This window comes from Mercenaria mercenaria, chromosome 11, assembly GCF_021730395.1.
Source record: "Mercenaria mercenaria strain notata chromosome 11, MADL_Memer_1, whole genome shotgun sequence".
In the NCBI taxonomy this organism is placed as follows: domain Eukaryota; kingdom Metazoa; phylum Mollusca; class Bivalvia; order Venerida; family Veneridae; genus Mercenaria; species Mercenaria mercenaria.
In genome coordinates, this window is record NC_069371.1 from 76,633,852 (window position 1) to 76,643,616 (window position 9,765).

General features: G+C 37.2%; 2 non-coding genes across 2 annotated transcripts; one reads left to right on the forward strand and one right to left on the reverse strand.

The window, feature by feature from the left end:
- Window positions 1-1,688: 1,688 nt before the first annotated feature.
- Window positions 1,689-1,761, reverse strand: Trnar-ucg (transfer RNA arginine (anticodon UCG)). Its single transcript has one exon. It is a non-coding gene; the product is annotated as a tRNA-Arg (tRNA).
- Window positions 1,762-7,165: 5,404 nt separating this feature from the next.
- Window positions 7,166-7,238, forward strand: Trnar-ucg (transfer RNA arginine (anticodon UCG)). Its single transcript has one exon. It is a non-coding gene; the product is annotated as a tRNA-Arg (tRNA).
- Window positions 7,239-9,765: the final 2,527 nt, after the last annotated feature.

Below are 9,765 nucleotides of genomic sequence, written 5' to 3' on the forward strand. Positions count from 1 at the left end.
GACCGGTGCTTTACATGACTATATGATAATGATGGAGTTTGCTGTTATTATTTCATAAAACTGACTTTTTATATACAAGCTACTACAAAAGGAACTTATATTCTGTTAAATAAAAACTTTCATATATCTAAATATAAAGTTTTGATTTTGGTTTATATGTAAAACATCAAGATAGATTGATGATCAAAAACGCTTTCAATTTCATCGTTCCTTACCACACAAGAGAGGCACTATTTCCCAAAGAGAGGCACTATTTCCCAGAAAGATCTGATTAAATCAGTACAGAAAACAAATCTAAAGGCTGATGTTCAAGGTTCAACGACGTCATTGTTATTTTTTTATTCTTGGCAAAAATATGTTACATACTCCAGTCCAATTAACTAATCAGCAAGCCTGTCTCGTAAAATCTCTGACTCTGATGCATTTTCAAATTCTATGGAATAGACAGGCGAGATTAAAATCACTAAAATTCTGGCTGTGCGCAAATAATTGTTGTCATTCTTCCTTCATCCAAATCTATTATAATGAAGACTTATGGACGCGTATGTTCCGACAAAGAGGTTTACACCGTAATACAAGGAGACAGAAAATAGCAGTGCGATATTCCGATTTCTTATCTACCCCTCCAATCGACGTATGGATGGATGAGTTGTGTCGGTAACGACTGAGAAATATATTCGTTCGGTCATGGCAATTATCTACGGAATTTTGCGCACGTAATTTTGAATATTTCCTTATTGCGTTTCTTCTGTGTCCATTCCAGAGAATTTCTCATATACTGTAAAGGTCGTTATCATGGAAACAAGTGATATCTAAATTATCTAACTGCCAGAACAAAATCCACCTGACAATGCATCTGGCAATGTACCCGACAGTCCGCCTGACAATACATACTGGCATACAACCCGTGTAAGTATACAATAAAAAAAAGGAGAAAAAAAAACATAATTCAAAAGTAAATGTCATCGACTGTAGATTGAGTTATATTGGCGGTAGTTTCATTACCGCTATTATTCGCCTACAGAACGACACGTGAATTTAAAACTCTCGGGAATAATTAGCTGTGTTATATATAAAAGTAAGTTCGAATCGCGTGTTCTTGTCACCACGAAAACGTCGAATGTCTGTTTAAGAGTTAGGTCCATGTTTCGGAGAAAAAAGTTCGAACATCACCAAATCATAGAAAGACAGCATTGTTTTACATAAAAATTACATAGCACATAAAACATGTATATTATTCTGCAAAACCATTGTCAATTTACTCACATATATATTGAATTCCGTAAAGGGACTGCACGAAGGGACCACTTTTCTGGACAGTTCAACGCCTTTAAAAAAAGCTGTTACATGTCTTCATTTTGATGCATTTGCAACAGTGTACCAGTGTTTAAACTTTACATAACTGTGTAAAATAACGTTTTTGACAGTTGTTTACATTTATTTCTTTACAAATGGCATTCTTTTTTTAAAGGGGAACAAATCCTTTAGAATATTTTAGTGTCCAATTCTATGGGACAGAACAGTAAAACATGTATTGGACAGATAAGTCGTTTGTCAAGATGTTGTTCGTTTACTACAAAATTATGTTGTTTTGTGATGTACTGCTAAACCTAAATCGCGAAATAAACGTACGGGAAAATTATCTAATCTACAATGATCAGGAAGCTATTTGTACTAACAAAATTGCTTGACCACGACGAGACTCGAACTCGCAATCTTCTGATTCGAAGTCAGACGCCTTATCCATTAGGCCACGCGGCCAGTTGGTACCAAACCTGCTAAAGAATTGTTTGGATAATAGTAGTCGTAATAAGTAATGATTTAACTTAAAATAATTTATACATAATATACATAAATAAAGTATTATGTGTTTATTTCATGCGAAAGTTTTTTCAAGACGTTTGTGCATCTTCTCTTAATATCTTAATTCAAACATGGGGATGCTTATGACAATGCCGACAGGCACACAAAGTCGTCAGTTTACTATAAACATGGGCAGCTAAAGTTGTCCTAAATGTAAAGGTCGTTATCATTGAAACAAGCGATATCTAAATTGTCTAATTGCCAGAACAAAATGTTATGAAGGAGAACAATTCACCTGACAATGACAGAATGCGGCGAGGTTAAGTTGACCGTGCACGCATGACTGTTTGTCATACTGACTACTGGCAACATTGCGCAAAGACGCCACATAAAACATCAGAAGTCAGGCGTGAAGGTGAAAATGAAGCAGGCCAAATATTCAAGATAAAGATATGGAAATAATAAGTGGGTAAATATAAATATTTCTATATTTTTTGGTAGGGTTCTAGAGAATTCGGCGTCTTGAAAGAATAAGTTACCGGAGGTCCTCTTCTGGAAGAATACTGTCTTCTTCAGCCTCTGGCACCAGCTTTGCCTTGTTATGCAGACAGTGTCCGATTGTAATGTATGCAAAATAATTCAGAGCTTGACCTTAAATTGAATAATCTGCTCTTGGATAAAGCTACTATTAAATTGTGCAGGAATTTTAGTGGTCCATCGTTCTTTTGTGACCTTAAAACGTCCTCACATTTAGTCTAGGTTCATTCTTTGAACAATTTTAGCTGAATTCCCCTTGTTGCCGAATTGTTTCTGACTGTAAATATTTTATTCTTATTGAAATAATGTCCATTCATGTGTTTGAAAGTATCTATCTTGTCAAAATATTAACGTCTGTTACCTAAGTGATCTCAAGCGGTCTTCATAATCCTGCTGTTGTGTCTCCGAGGTGAGTGAAGTGGCCTTTTTATGTACATCTTATTTATGATGCCCACCTTCTTGTAAGGGCTCAAAACCAAAGATACAAAAGGTCTGGCCTCTTTCGAGAATGCCACATCTATATAATGCAACCCCTTGGACGCAACTCTTCACAATAAAGTATGTTACTATGGCTGTGTAGCTATAGAATATATTCACAGAAAAAGTTAACGACAAACCAAAACAGATATGGTGGGCCGGTGGTCTAGTGGTAACACCCTTGACTGTCAATTCATAGGTTCGAATCCCGGTCCAGACACTGGAAATTTCTGAGATGCTCTCGAGTGTCTCCCAACCAACTTAGAGGCCTGTACTCTCACTCTGTCCATCTGGTCAGATCGCTCTGTGTCTGTACTAGTAGAGGATGAATTTCGCGCCCTGTGTGACTGCGTTTGCTATATGTAAAGCGCTTTTAAGCGTGTATATCTTGAAAAGGGCGCTATATAAATCTGGTATAATAATAAAATAATAATAATAATAATAATATAATATGCATGCAATGAGGACAACAGGACCTCATAAAGCAGCTCAGTGGGACGCCTGGTTAGCATATACAAATCGTTTCAAACATACTGGCGTACATATTTCCTTTCTTCTTTCTTGTAGAGACCTATAATATTTGCTGAAATTTGGTCCATTCGAATTTCAAATATTTATAAACTAGTTTTAAAGATTAAGTATACTGGCAAACACAGTACATTTTATATTCACTCAGACTTGTAGAACTAATATCATCAGACTTTGTTTTCTAATTTCTCATTTTCTTGTTTTCTCTCTTTTAATAGCACCTTCACAATTATTGATTAACTGTTATAACAGCGTTATGCTTTAGGGGTGACGTCGCGGCGGGGTCGATCGTCCAAATATTAAAAAAGAAAAAAATAACGGCGGAGAATTATTCTAGCCAAAAATGTTGCATGCAAATTGTAACGCCGAAAGTGGCAAATAAGAACCAGCGGTTTCCTATGCAACTGTTAATCACAACATCAAAAAGTAGTTCTCAGTAAAGCATCGTCATGGAATAAGTGAATATACACGAAAGTTTCTTACGTTTTCTTTCACGGAACTATATACAACTACTTGTAGGTTGTTACAAGCTTAGAATATACTTTAACAAACTCCGCGCAGGGATACTGTTTATATTTTACTGGCCTTCATCAAGTTCATGCGACGCTCCACCTGTCGACAGAACGTAAGCAGTGACAGAAGCAATACATCACCCTATATTCGCTAGATTCTTTGATCCTATCAGGACAAATAGAAAACGTTTCATTGTGTACTTTATAAAAAATAGACAACGTGCCTGTAAATGCAACGTCTGTCTGTTTTCAACGTTGACACGGTATGTCGATGTTTGGCAAGCATGGTTTCCGATATGCCTCCTTACAAGATATTCATTTATTCATCACATATGGCTTGCGTTTACAATACGTGTTCTTACAAGATAAGCAAAAAGTTGGCTTGCGTTTACAATGCGCCTCCTTACAAGTTGTGCATGGTGGACTTGTTTTTATAATACCTGTCCTTACAAGATGTGCAAGGTAGGCTTGCATTTAGAATGCTGGTTCTGATAAGACGTGCAACATGGGCTTGAGTTTACAATACGTGTCCGTAATGAGAGTTTGCAACACTCGTACTTACAAGATGTGCAAGGAGATGCTTGCGTTTGCAATGTTCGTCTTTAAAAGATGAGCAAGATGGGCTTATTGTCCTTATAAAATCTTCAAGATAGACGTGCGTTTACAATACTTGTCCTTACAAGATATGAAAGGTGGGCTTGTGATTACAATGCCACGCATCCTTACAAAATCTATATGAAAAATGGGCTTGTGTTTACAATACGCGTATTTACAAGAAGGTGGGCTTGCGTTTAACAAAACAAAATTATCAAGATAGGCTTGCGTTTACAATACTCGTTCTCACAAGACTTGCAAGGTTGACTTACGTTAACAATACGCGTCCTTACAAGATTTAAGAAGTTTAAATTGACTTGCGTTTACAAAACGCGTCCGTGTGAGGCTTACGTTTGCAATATGCATCTTTACAAGACAAAGTGGCTTTACGTTTCACTGTGACCTTCTTTACAAAATGGGCCTACGTTTACAGTATGCGTCCTTCCATGATATGGCTGCTTTTTACAAGGCGGGCTGGGCTTTTACTACATGATTATACCATTATCTAAAAATGTCAGTAGTTAGGCAAACGTATCTGTATTAAGGTATTAGACCCGTAATAGAGTACCTCCTTTTTGAAGGGTATTCAATTCCTACCATAAACCTATTTTGACTGCAATTTTCAGGGGGCGTAGGTTCAAGCCACACTGGGACCAAACTTTTTTCCCCCTTATTTTCATTCTTTTAGTAAGTTTTAACTTCTTTCAAGATTATTATTGATTTATTGTACAAAAGTGGAAAAATTTCATTTGATAAGCGATTTCTTGCTGTGCAAAGTGAATTTACCTCTGAAACAGGAGGGGTAGAGTTAGATATCTTTAAAAATACTGAGTTACATGCGGTAAAAGTTCTCTATTTTGCCTTCACTCTTTAGATTACATATTGTGGAAGAAATATAGGTAGGTTTTACTTCTGCCCCAGGGATATCTTTGAATGAAGTGAGCAAAATTCAAAACAGACATGCAGGATTCGATCTTAATTTTTTAATGTTGGAGTTTTAATAAGGTGCATCTGTATTTTCAAGGAGTGTCCGTATGCACAAGTTGTTGTTATGCTAGCTTGATGTGTTGTTATTTTAACATGAAGATTTACCAGAACCTGTACTAGGTCTGATTGAACCGGAAGTGCGAACGCTTTATGTTAGCTGCTTTCAACTACTTTAAGTGACTGCTTCATGATCTTTTGACTGATGCCTGTTCCTAGTTGAAGAATTGTGTAGGTAGCCCTCATAGTGGTTCGAACCCACAACCATTACCAACCGGAGTTGTTTTTAGACGTCCTACCCCTTTTCACATTTTTCTTTTTTTGTATGAATTTCAGTAGAGCGGCATTCTAAAATTATCGTTCATGGTTCACAAACGTTTTCTTTTTTCCTTCTGAAACAGTAACGTTATCCTGCATTGTTTCATCATTTGTATAAAATCCAGGAAAACGAAATAAATGCTTTCAGGAGAAAAAAAGACCCTACTCAGAATAATTATGGTTACCAACCGAAATAAAACCGCTTGATATGAAATAAAGAATTACTGAAGAGACAGAGTGTATAGAGTTATATTACATTTACATTTCGGAAATAATATATTCTATGTGCAGCAGAGTTCTGGTAATAAATCAAGCACGCAATCGGAGAAAATGGCACCGGGCGTAGAGCTCCAACTTTTATGAGTTAATGTTTATTACATTTTTAGATGCAAAACCTGCTGCTTTTGAAAAGTAAATGAAAAAATAATAGCCAACCCACTTCAATTTACATGCCAGTTAAAGTTAGAAGTGTACTTTGTTGTGTTTTAGATGTTTTGTCGAGGATGCGGCAGCTGCCGTTTGATGCTTCGGTTCCACCCCTGAACTGTAAGACTGGTATTTTATATCCAGGTTTTCAAAAAGGCTTAATTTTATCATATAACCCTTAACAAGGATGTTATTACAGGATAGATTTGCCAGATAGCACACAGACCTTGTCTTATAAATGAATCATTGATCCAAAACTCATTTCTAAGGGATTATTTTCCCATTATTTATGAATCAACGCAAGAGCATCCATACCGTGCTGTTGCCATTATTTCTAGTGGTTTAGTACAATATTGTGCAATATAGGCAAGACTATATGATCTTCTGGTGCGACGTGTAAATGGTCTGCGGGAGGTAAAAGGTTCGAATTTTCTCCTCACACAGCGTCAGTGATGGGTTTTCTTACAAAACATGCACGATAATCGACTCGATAAGCCTTCGGGCGTTTCCCCTAAGTCAGGCTTAATTGATATGCATGATATAAACGTCATATTCAATCGATTTAGAAATTAATGAATTTCATTTACATTTCTATTGCATATACCGGTTTTTTACTTGATATTAAACATTATTATCGTTCTCGACATGCATCTTGCATGTGGTTGCTTCAGGGGTTCTATGACTTATAACAGAATGCTACAGATCACATGCATTTTTATAAATAGTGTAGAAATTCCTGAGTGGACAAGAAACAAAAACATTTCGCAAGAAAGCAGCATTATTAAATAGAAGTAAGTGAAAAGATCATTTAAATGATAAGAACACACGACGGCGGAAGTATTTTTGTGCACACACCTTCGTCGTGACGTTAGAACTTAAAACTAACATAATAATAATTATGTTATTGAATTTCATAGCCTGTACAGTCAAGTAGTTTACAAATGCATTATTATTATATAGCTTATGTTTTATCATTTTGTTATATCGGCCGCGTGGCCTAATGGATAAGGCGTCTGACTTCGAATCAGAAGATTGCGAGTTCGAGTCTCGTCGTGGTCGTAAAATTTTTGCTGAAATCTTACATTTGTAGTGGTTTGTTTATTACAATGTAATTATGCATATTCTGTATTTTAAACAGCTGTTTTATCTTAGTCCTTACCCTGCTAAATTTCTATAATGAACTTGTCCATCTTTCAATTTGGACAGTACCATTAACTGTTAAAAGGAGTGCTTACCAAAATGATACTGACTGAATGGCGAACAGTGCAGATCTTGATCAGACTGCAGGCTGATCATGATCTGCACTGGTCGCAAAGGCAATCGTGTCCAGCATGCTAAGGGTTAAAAACAAATGCACTGTGGAATTCTAAATTCAAGAAGGCAAAGAATTTTGTAAACGTGTGTCAGTATGTTACTCTTACCACGACAAAGTACTTATATACTTTTGACATGTACGTCATTCTACAGTCATTATTATGATAACACTGCGCATGTCCGTTTTTCAAAAAAAAAAACGAAAAAAAAAAAAAAAAAAAAAACCAACGATTTCAGACTGTGGGATAGTCTACATTAATATTTTCAAAATCATGAGACGTAGTCGGGTCAAAACGTCAGTAGCTTGGTACAATAAACGACACAATAGATATCATTACATCTCAATTAAATATCTGTAAGGCTTTAAATTCCGTGCTTCCTTAATACACCGGTGTAACCTTCCGTCTCCAGACAGACACAATAGATTCATAACGGGTATTTCATTACATAATACAAAATCTTGTACCATATAGAAATAAAGCACCTTGCAGAACAAAGATCCTACTCATGTGACACACGTGTCATCAATGACCTTCAATGATCCATTAATTAAATGAGCCGCACCATGAGAAAACCAACATAGTATGTTTGCGACCAGCATGGATCCAGACATCCGCGCAGTCTGGTCAGGATCCATGCTGTTCGCTTTCAAAGCCTATTGAAATTAGAGCAGCATGGATCCTGACCAGACTGCGCGGATGCGCAGGCTGGTCTGGATCCATGTTTGTCGCAAACGCACTATGTTGGTTTTCTCATGGTGCGGCTCAAATTGTGTTGTAATTACAAAATGTCATCGAAATATAGTCTACGTCAATAAGATATGAAGGCAAATTGAGCTTTTATGTTAGTTTAAGGTGGGTCCCGTTTTCAGTTTAATCGATTTAATTGGTTTAACATCAGATGCAGTAGAATCATTACAGTATAACACCTACTGAACAGCTTATCGGTCAATAGTCAAAATTATTACCTCTCCCCCACCCACCCACACCATTTCCCCATGTAAGTAACTTAAAGTATGTGTTCGAGTTTAGCGCCTTTTTCAACAATTTTTCGATTATACGATGGTGTCTGCTTGTAGCTGTGAGGGCAGTGTCCAACTGTACAGTGCTGCTTCTGTCTACGGATGATACCCCACCAAGTGACTATGGGCTGACCAGTCCTAGTACTGTACTCTTAATGCTGTGCGCCAAACGAGGAAGCTTCTAGTGCATTTTTTACGTCTTTGGTATGGGAGTGAACCAGCAACCTCTCGCACTCGAAGCTACCGAGGCGTTTAAGAACCAAGTAGGAGGAGGAAAAGATGTACGAATGAAAATTAGGGTTGAATTAACTAGGAAGAAAAGATGTACGACTGGCAATGAGGGATGACTTAACTAGGAAGAAAAGATGTACGACTGACAATGAGGGATGACTTAACTAGGAAGAGGAAAAGAAGTACGATTGACAATTAGGGATGACTTAACTAGGAAGAAAAGATGTACGGCTGAAAATGAGGGATGACTTAACTAGGAAGAAAAGATGTACGACTGACAATGAGGGATGACTTAACTAGGAAGAAGAGATGTACGACTGACAATGAGGGATGACTTAACTAGGAAGAAGAGAAGTACGACTGACAATAAGGGATGACTTAACTATGAAGAAGAGATGTACGATTGACAATTAGGGATGACTTAACTAGGAAGAAAAGATGTACGACTGACAATGAGGGATGACTTAACTAGGAAGAAAAGATGTACGACTGACAATGATGGATGACTTAACTAGGGAGAGAGATGTACGACTGACAATGAGGGATGACTTAACTAGGAAGGGGAAAAGATGTACGACTGACAATGAGGGATGACTTAACTATGAAGAAGAGATGTACGACTGACAATGAGGGATGACTTAGCTAGGAAGAAAAGATGTACGACTGACAATGATGGATGACTTAACTAGGGAGAGAGATGTACGACTGACAATGAGGGATGACTTAACTAGGAAGGGGAAAAGATGTACGACTGACAATGAGGGATGACTTAACTATGAAGAAGAGATGTACGACTGACAATGAGGGATGACTTAGCTAGGAAGAAAAGATGTACGACTGACAATGAGGGATGACTTAACTAGGAAGAAGAGATGTATGACTGACAATGAGGGATGACTTAACTAGAAAGAGGAACAGATGTACGACTGACAATGAGGGATGACTTAATTAGGAAGAGGAAAAGATGTACGACTGACAATGAGGGATGACTTAACTAGGAAGAAAAGATGTACGACTGAC